This window comes from Haliotis rufescens, unplaced genomic scaffold, assembly GCF_023055435.1.
Source record: "Haliotis rufescens isolate VD_foot unplaced genomic scaffold, xgHalRufe1.0.p SCAF_37, whole genome shotgun sequence".
Lineage (NCBI taxonomy): Eukaryota > Metazoa > Mollusca > Gastropoda > Lepetellida > Haliotidae > Haliotis > Haliotis rufescens.
The window spans coordinates 1,880,170-1,889,737 of record NW_025964079.1 but is presented as its reverse complement, the minus strand read 5'-3'; positions in this window follow the sequence as shown (position 1 = coordinate 1,889,737).

Genomic DNA, 9,568 nt, shown 5'->3' with positions numbered 1-9,568 from the left:
AAAATAGGTACTCATGAAATTCAATTATTTTCAAAGGATGCGATGACGCGTGAAGATCCGGGGGTCTCCAGCAACCCATGCTTGCCATTAAAGACGACTATTCTTGTCGTAAGAGGAAACTAACGGGATCGGGTGGTCAGGCTCGCTGACTTGGTTGATGCATGTCATCGATCCCAATTGCATGGATCGATTGTTATGATGTCAATCCCTGGATTGTCTGGTCCAGACTCGAATGTATACCGCCCGCCTTCATACAGCTGTAATATTGAGTACGGCGTTAAACAACAAACAAACAAACAAACAATGGATGCGATATTAACATCGTCATGCGTGATGCCAAGCTTTGATTTCAGAGTGTGATATTTTAGATTTTATACTTAGGATTAAAAAAAGGATACGCAGTGAATATTCCATAAACTTAGTTCGGAATCTCATTTAATAACTTTTTTCCCATCCAATTAGATTGCGGTACACATATCACAATTGCATCTCGAGGCAAATATAGTACATTGGTCTTTTCCAAACAGGTGAAATAAAACTATCAGGTCATTTTGTTGACAAGCAGGAGATAGATTCACCGTCCCACGCACCTTGAGTGACTCCGCTGGAAGATGACGGTGTATATATAGCGACGGAAGTGATGAGGCAAATCAGCTTGGTCTGGCACGAGATACTCGCTGTCGGTGATGTCGCGTAGAGCAGTTCACGTTCCATGTAAATGACTGTGTCATTGTTGGTGTTTGAAATTGCTTTGTAACTTTGTATGACATAACATGTCCTAGTTTCCACCTTCATGTTGTTTATTGGTATCTCAATTGTTTTAAATCTGTAAATTCAAATCTTTAAGTTTAACAATTAAGTGTCACTGTCCGACTTCCCTCATCTTTCTTCTTGTCAGGCTTTCGTTTTGCTTTGTTACAGGGTTTGAACACAAAACAAATTTTGTTTTTATTGTGATTTATGGAAAATTGCTCATAACAAAGGTCAGATGATTGATTCAGTTGGTTGTAAGTCGGGATCGAACCTTCGAACCTGGGAGTGGCATGAACAACAACCGTACTCGTTCATACGGGATTAGGAGAAGAAGTGAGTGCGTGAGTGAGTATGGTTTTACGCCGCTTTTAGCAATAATCCAGCAATATCACAGCAATGGACACCAGAAATGGGCTTCACACATTGTACCCATGTTGGTTATCGAACCCGGGTCTTCGGCGTGACGAGCGAACACTTTAACCACTAGACTACCTGTATGGGGGTGGGGATGGGGGTGGGGGTGGGAGCACACCCTACACAACACACGCCAACAGATAACTCAGACATCTCAAGACTGCTCAAGAAACTCCTCAGCTGTCCAAACACGAGATAAATCGATGTGAAAGACGCCTAGAAATGGCGTCGTGGGAACGGAACGGACGCGTGCGTAGTGACCATATCGCGTGAAGTAGGTTCTCATGACCAGTACCTTGAGATCAACAAATGAAATGTCTACGTCATTGCATAATAGGTCAATAACCTTTTGTCTGACCAACAACGACACAACCCAACAAATCGACAAATAGATATAATAAACAGGCTCTTGATATGATCCCCCCCCCTGATCCCCCCCCCCCCCCCCCCCCCTGATCCCCCCCCCCCTTTTTCCACCACTTGGAGGGAATAATGGAACGGGATGTCTTATCAATGTCTCCCCACCAAGCTGTTGGGCGTGTCTGGGAAGCTTTCAAGTACCTCGTAACGGTGTCACAATCATTGTACATACAACGTGGGAGCTGAGGATCTATCAAATCAGTAAAACCGGAAACAGCAATTGCGACGGAAGCACTACGTCACATCCGGAATGTCACAGTGTGTGATAAATAGGACACGGGGAGGAGGACATATCGCAGACGTAACTCCCGAGGCCTGAGATGGACGCTGTGGTGGTCGTGTTGTCGATGCTGGTGGGGGCGTGGGCCTGTTCACCTATAGGCTACAGGGACGTCCACATGGATGAGATGGCTACTATGGCTCCAATCATCGCATACGGTAGAGTCGTGCACAGATATACAGATCCTTCGTTCACATCTTCTTATACGGCGGAGTTGGATGTCACATGCACGTATAAGGGTGGCCCCATACCCGCAAGGATTAACATTTCACTTGCGGGGTATATGCCTGGTATGTGTGGGGAGAAGAACTTCACGGTTGGACTAGAATACATCGCTTTCTTACGTCAAGAGGGAGCCAGGTTCAGGCAAATCTACGACGGTACAAAAGAAGCCAGTGCAGCCATGGACGAACTGATAACGTTCTGTGACCTTCACCTTGACTACCCATCCAATGCAACCAATCAAACCACGTGTCCCACCAAACAGTTTGATGCTTCCGGTTGCCACCGATATGTTCCCCCGCCCCCACCGATGCCGGCATTACCACTAGGCAGCCATCATGAAATTGAAGGAAGCGGAGAAGACATGGCGTTATCACTGACTGGACTGACGTCAAGAATGACGTCACCGGACACAGAAACACGTTCGTCTACTGGCGCTTCGACAGATGGTGCTACAGACGAAATTATTGTTGGGATTGTAACCATGGAACCCACAAAGGCCACAAAGGCTGCTGAAATTGGCTCTCAAAACGATGGCACAATTGTGTCATTTTCAACTGTTTATGTTTTCATGGCAACGCTGTGTTTGCTGTTGAACTGATTGATATTAAAACAAGCGATACTTTACAGACGAGTGTGTTCGATGTGAGGGAGGAACGTTCGTTGATATGTTGTGCAAGTGTACGTTTCGTTTCTATATATTACGATCTGTGTGGCAAGACGTTATCGCGTAAAGTCAAACCCCGTTAATCCGGACTGTTTCGTTTTAAGTGAAAGCGAATGTACTGATGATCGAGTCATTGTTACACGTACTGTCCTTTGTATGTATTTTTAGATTTTCTGAACAGAATCGTCCGGAAAGTGAAGTATTCAGACTGACCAGGTATTATTTTGTATAACCCACGGCGCTCAAAGACTACCTTTGAAGGAAATGACTTGAACTTGCTAGAGAACTGTGAGAGCATCACGTTTGACGATGAAAGGGTGTAAACTAATGTATTGAGAACATCGCGTTTCATGGTGTAAACAGCATGATGAGAACATCACGTTTGATTCTGTAAGGGTGTGACCAAATGTTTTGAGGACATCACGTTTCACGGTGTAAAGGAATGGACTTATGCACTGAGAACATCACGTTTGATGGTGTAAAGGTATGGACTAATGCACTGAGAACATCACCTTTAATTGTTTAAAGGTATGGACTAATGCACTGAGAACATCACGTTTGATTGTGTAAAGGTATGGACAAATACACTGAGAGCATCACGTTTGATTGTGTAAATGTATGGACTAGTTCACTGAGAACATCACGTTTGATGGTGTAAAGATATGGACTTATTCACTGAGAACATCACGTTTGATGGTGTATAGGTATGGACTTATTCACTGAGAACATCACGTTTGATGGTGTATAAGTATGGACTAATGCATTGAGAACATCACGTTTGATGCAGGAGTAGAGTCAGCGTTATCCCACCTGTGTTGTGTAAATATTGTAATGTTGTTAAAGATGTTACATTCGGACTATAATTATTGTTCACAAACCTATTTGTTTTGGATTGTGTTTTTGGATCATTCCCCATTGCGTCATGATGTAAATAAAAGTTCAACTGAAAGGCATCTGTATTTGATAACGCCTTGAGCTGAAATGAAAAGAGATTGCGAAACTAATTGTTTTTCGCTACCACAGTTGCCAACAAGGTGATAAATATATTTATTTCCAGAATTGCTTTTGTTTTTGAGTAATCGATGCATGGAAATTTCACTTGGATTCAAATGTTAAATCTTTAGCGCATTAGACGGAGGTGTTAAATGTTAACTGCTCAGAGGTAAACCGGAGGTTTCAAATGTTAAATCTGCAGTGCATTAGCTGGAAGTTTTAAAAGTTAAATCTTTGGCGCATTAGCCGGAGGTTTCAAATATGACATCTTCAGCGCAAAAGCCGGAAGTTTCAAAAGTTAAATCTTTAGGGCATTAGCCGGAGGTTTCAATATGACATCTTCAGCGCAAAAGCCTGAGGTTTCAAAAGTTAAATCTTTAGGGCATTAGCCGGAAGTTTCAAATATGAAATCTTCAGTGCATCAGCCGGAGGTTTCAAATGTTAAATCTTCAGCGTACATTAGCCGCAGGTTTCAAATGTTACATCCTCAGCTCTCTAGTCGGAGGCTTCAAATGCATGGGTTACAAATGTTTAAATGTGGATTAAAATATGAAAAAGACACATTCCAGCGGTAAATCACTTTCATATGAAGGTGTACTCGTCGTGGATGTTGATGTTGTGAAAAGTTCTCTAATTGGACTATCGATAGTGCGATAGTCCAATCATATTTAGCAAGGGGCAAGGGTGGAAACAAGACTTTGATAAAAAGGCTAGTGGACGCCCTTGTCTCGGGAAGATGGCCCATACCAGGCTGCATCCACAATAAATGCTTCTCAGGCACATTTCCCTAAAGAATTGAGGAGGAAAATAGAATTTGATTTTGTTTCACTGAAAAAAAGTGTGACGAGAGAGGAACATTTTTTGATGTATTTCCCACCGGAAAAACCAACAATCGAATTCGGCTTTATACAATGTCAGTTGTCAGTCGGATATCAGTTTCGGCTTCATTTGCCCAGGGAAATGTGAGGTGAGGTGCGGTGAAATTGGGTTTAAAGTCGCGTCCAAGATTATTGCACTTATATTGCGACGTGCATGTACGTGTGTGTGTTTGTGTGGCTGCTTGTACTAGTCCGGACTGATGCCGATTTATAGTGCTAGCTCACTGAGATACCATCCCGCAGTTTAACATGAATACCCAACTCAGACACAGTATACTGACTCCGAGCCGACCAGTCCTTGTTTTAGCCCCTTAATGCCGAGCGCCAGACAGGGTAACAACAAGTACCATCTTTTAACGTCTTTTGGTATGACGCGGCCGGGGATCGAACCCCGGACCTTCCGCTCTCCGGGCGGACGCTCTACCACTAGACCACGGAGGCGGTCTCCCAGGGAAATGTGAGACATATCGTCTTAATCGACAATAAAAGTATCTGACGCTCCGAAGCCCGAGACACATTTCTTGTTTTTAGTCTAACCGAATCGTAATACACAGCCATGCAAATCTACCTCGACATACCGGAAGTCTACAACAACGTGTGACGGCATCATTAAAGCGTTCAGCAATTGTCCGAATGTAACGAGAGTCTAATGAGAGAGCTGATTCAGTTATGCGCCGCCTGTAGGAAATACTGAACCAATGACGAATGATTGAGTGAATGATGTTTTGTGCCGCTATCATGAATATTTATAAATCAGCGACCTGAAACAAATCGAGCTTGGACCAGGCAAACCAGTAGTTGATGCAGTGATAGCATTTACGCCGCCGCGGTACAGTGACAGAATCAACCATGTCCCTGTTCCAGAATGCGATCTTAGAGCCTAGGTTATCGAACTTCCCATACTTTAACAAGGGCTTACGATCGTCGTGATGCTGACATCGCTTTGTGGAACAAGGCCCTGGTCACTGCAACCTTATTTGAGTGGACTCTTTAGACAAATATTTGTCTGTAGCACATACCCTGAAACAAATATATCCAATACAGCCCATGCAAGTCTATAATGTTTGTCAAGTCTAGATTATTGCAGTATCTGAAAATGAAGTAAGGCTCTGGGCTCCTTTATATTATAATTCATAACTATAATTTAAAGACTGTTTTTTTTGGCCTGTAAAATATATTCATTTCAGAGATTAGGTGTTAGTCTAGACAAACATGGGCTACTTGTCCTGGTGTCTCTCGTGGAGTGACCTTCACATAGTGTATGGTGAAACCTCGTTAATAAGGACGGTAGTGTGTAAACAGTGTCCGAAATAACCCCAACAAAGTTCCGGATGAACGGATCACGGATACGGAGAAATGTGCTTCTGGTTATGTGAAAGTGTTCCCAACCAACCATTTGATATTCTGGAAGGGGACTGGGATTTCGTCTGGAGATTAGATATTTTGTTAGCTACACCTGCAAAACAAGAGATGTTTTAATTAAATCTATGAGCCTAAATATTCTTTAAAGAAAAACGCCTTGCAACAATGTAATTTTTGTGGCAGACCATTTTTTTTCAACACTCTGAAACATAATTTTTTTTATCAAGTATTTTCTGAGACAATTTATTTCATTCGATAAAATGCCAGCCCCTCTTAATATTTTATGCATCAAATAGTAAGTGAGTGAGTATGGTTTTACGCCGCTTTTAGCATTATTCCAGCAAAGAGGGAACACCAGAAAGGGGCTCCACACATTGTACCCATGTGGGAACTCGAATCCGGGGCTTCGGCGAACGCTTTAACCACTAGGCTGCCCCACCGCCCCTGTGCATCAAATAAACTACAGGTGTAGCAATGAAATAAACAAACTGGATTATATATATGTGGCAAATACATAAAATATTACAGATAACATAAGTTATAACTGGTGTTTAACGAAATAAAACCAGGCAAAAGCACAGCCCAACACACCAGAATATCAAACGGTCAGCCCCTAACAATAGACTAAGTGGGTTCCGTATATACGGGGTCAAGGCTAACGAGAGTCACCCATTTGGGGAATCGCACCGGTTTTCCGGATCCGTGTTTGAGGGGAAAATAGAAATTGTTCCAAGGAAACGTTTGAAAAAAAAATAAGTATGCTCCAGACTGTTGAAAATGTACATTGTTGCAATGTTGTTGTTTTTTAAAAAATACAAATATTTTGGCTGATAGTTTTATTTAAAAGAAATATCTGGTTCTGCTGATGTACCTGAAAAAATATCTTGTCTTTATTTTAAATACCTTGATCGTAGGTTTGAATCGCCCTGATTGTGATCACTGGTTTGTTAGCACCATACCCGTGCTCGTGGGTTTTACCAAAGTAGGTAAACGTTTGAGACCTGCATCCCATATCAAGCTCATGCACCGTTGTTTAACCAGAACACTGTTTAAAGCAGCGTTAAGCGCAGCTAACTCACTCACTCATCCTCAGTCGAAACGTAAGAGGATCTAGGCCATCTGGAACATATAAGTATTCAGTCTGTTCCGAAAGTCTCGCGTATTCTTAAACCCTAGCATCAAAGTGTTCCAACCTCGTACACTCAACACTCCAAACTATCAAACGTCTAGTTAAACTCATCATATCTCCCGAGATTGCATATCTAATTAATAGTCTGGTATTCACCACAGGGGCCGAGATTTCACGCGAGAGTTTGATCCCACGAAGTATTAGAGAACGGCGACATTGGAAATTGAGTAGGTTGCTTATTATACTTAATTACCGTTGTTAATCAGACAGTGTCTGTAAGAAGCAATGGTGATGGACGTAAAAATCTTTGTAATAAACACACAAAACAAACAAAATGCTCAGGTTTCTTTATCTAATTTGCCACTTACCCACCAGAGGGCGTTTTTGAAGGTGCATTTCGCACGTGCTGCGATTTCACTGACGTGTCGCTTTCAAAGCATGGCGCGAGGAGATTGTTGATATCAGTACGGATGATTGATGTGTTGTTTGTTATGATATAAATTTGGTTGTACATTTCGTCTCTGATAAGTAGGATTTTTGCAGGAAGGCGCAGTGTTCTTTTGGTTTCATTTACAGAAAAAATCGGCATGAAATTTCGTCTCCCTTTCATCTGACTCTAGATGACACCTGGACCATTCCATCTCGCGTGAAGGAAAGCATTTTTAGGGGATTATTAATGAAAAAAAAGCAAAGCCATAATATCATATTTAATCGTGAAGATATTTCGCGAAATCTGCTGTTATTGTCTGCCTATACACAACAGATGAAATTTCATCCACGTGCATAGTACATGTTAAACATATGTAATATAATCGGGTGTATTTTTCCCAACAAAACGCGCGAAAGTTTTTAGTAATCATAAAAGAACACTGTCATTAATAATTTCGCAGGCATTATCGGGTGTAATGGTTGTCTGCTCTGTGTGTTGTTAATACGCATGTTTCTTGTGCCTCTTAGTCAATGTATTCCTCAAACTGGTAGAATCAAATATGGCAGCCTTCCGATAGTCCTGTATCATGACTGTGGAAGATGTTTATTTTATAAAAAGAAAAACCATCTAGATATATACCCATCGCCAAAAGAAACGTGAACCATAGATTGGTTGGTTGGTTGGCTGGTTTGTTGTTAAACGCCGCACACAGCAATATTCCAGCTGTATGACGGCGGTCTGTAAATAATCGAGTCTGGACCAGACAATCAAGTGATTGATATCATGAGCATCGATCCACGCAATTGGGATCGATGACATGCATCAACCACGTCAGCAAGCCTGACCACCCGATCCCGTTAGTCACCTTTTACGTCAAGCATGGGTTGCTGAAGACCTATTCTACCCCGGAATCTTCACGGGTCGTGAACCATAGAATATATAAATGAATAAGTGAGTATGGTTTTTACGCCGCTTTTAGCAATATTTCAGCAATATCACGGCGGGGAACACCACAAATGGGCATCACACATTGTACCCATGTCGGGATCCGAAACCCGGGTCTTCGGCGTGACGAACGAACGCTCTAACCACTAGGCTACCTGTATCTAAAGAAGTATGTACGTTAAGAAGAGATATTTCAAATTTGTACAACTTGATAGGAAAATTAAAAATCAGCCAGGTGTTACCACAGAGTGTGTTTATTCTTATCACGATATGCTGCACTTGATTTCCAAACTTTACGCGTTAATCCTGCACGAGACAAATGGTGCATCGAGTGCCATGGATCTATGACGTCATGTGTGATGTGTTCATGAGCGTCGGTTCACACAACATACCAGTATGTTCTTCTGTGCATCAAACCATTATAATACCACTTGACTATGAGTAATTCTTCAAATATTAACCATCATATATAGTATTCGCGTTTCTTTTGTCGGTGAGTATATGTAAAAGCAAGACCAGCCATATCTTTTCCACGAAATCAGCATCAGGAAAATTATTTGTTTTGAGTCGAGAAATGTTTGTGTAATAAAAGATTTCATACTCTATATGTTGCGTCTACGTGTCTGACTCCAAATAATTCTGTCCCCGTGCGGATCCAGGTTAGAATTGGTCCCCAGGAACCAATATTGTATTTAGAGACGAAAATTAACTTTTCTCTACAGAACGTGCTGACCAAATGTGCTTAAATCTTACATGGTAGTTTGTTATAATGTTAATTATATCAATGTTGTTCCCGTTTAGTTTAACAATCGGTAAAAAGTACATATCAGTTGAATATTTGTTTTTATATTTTTTCAAGACACACCCTCATGTGAGTTTTAACGTTGCACCTAACGGGTATGTTATTCAACACCACTGCGTTTTAAAGGTATCCATCAACCGATACCCAAAGACTGAAATACTAAAAATAACACGTGCCCTAATTACGTCACGATGGGTTTCCTTTAAGGCACCACCAGTAAGGACAAATGTGTGGAAAATATAGTGACGCTTAGTAATGTAAGCCTTGTTATGG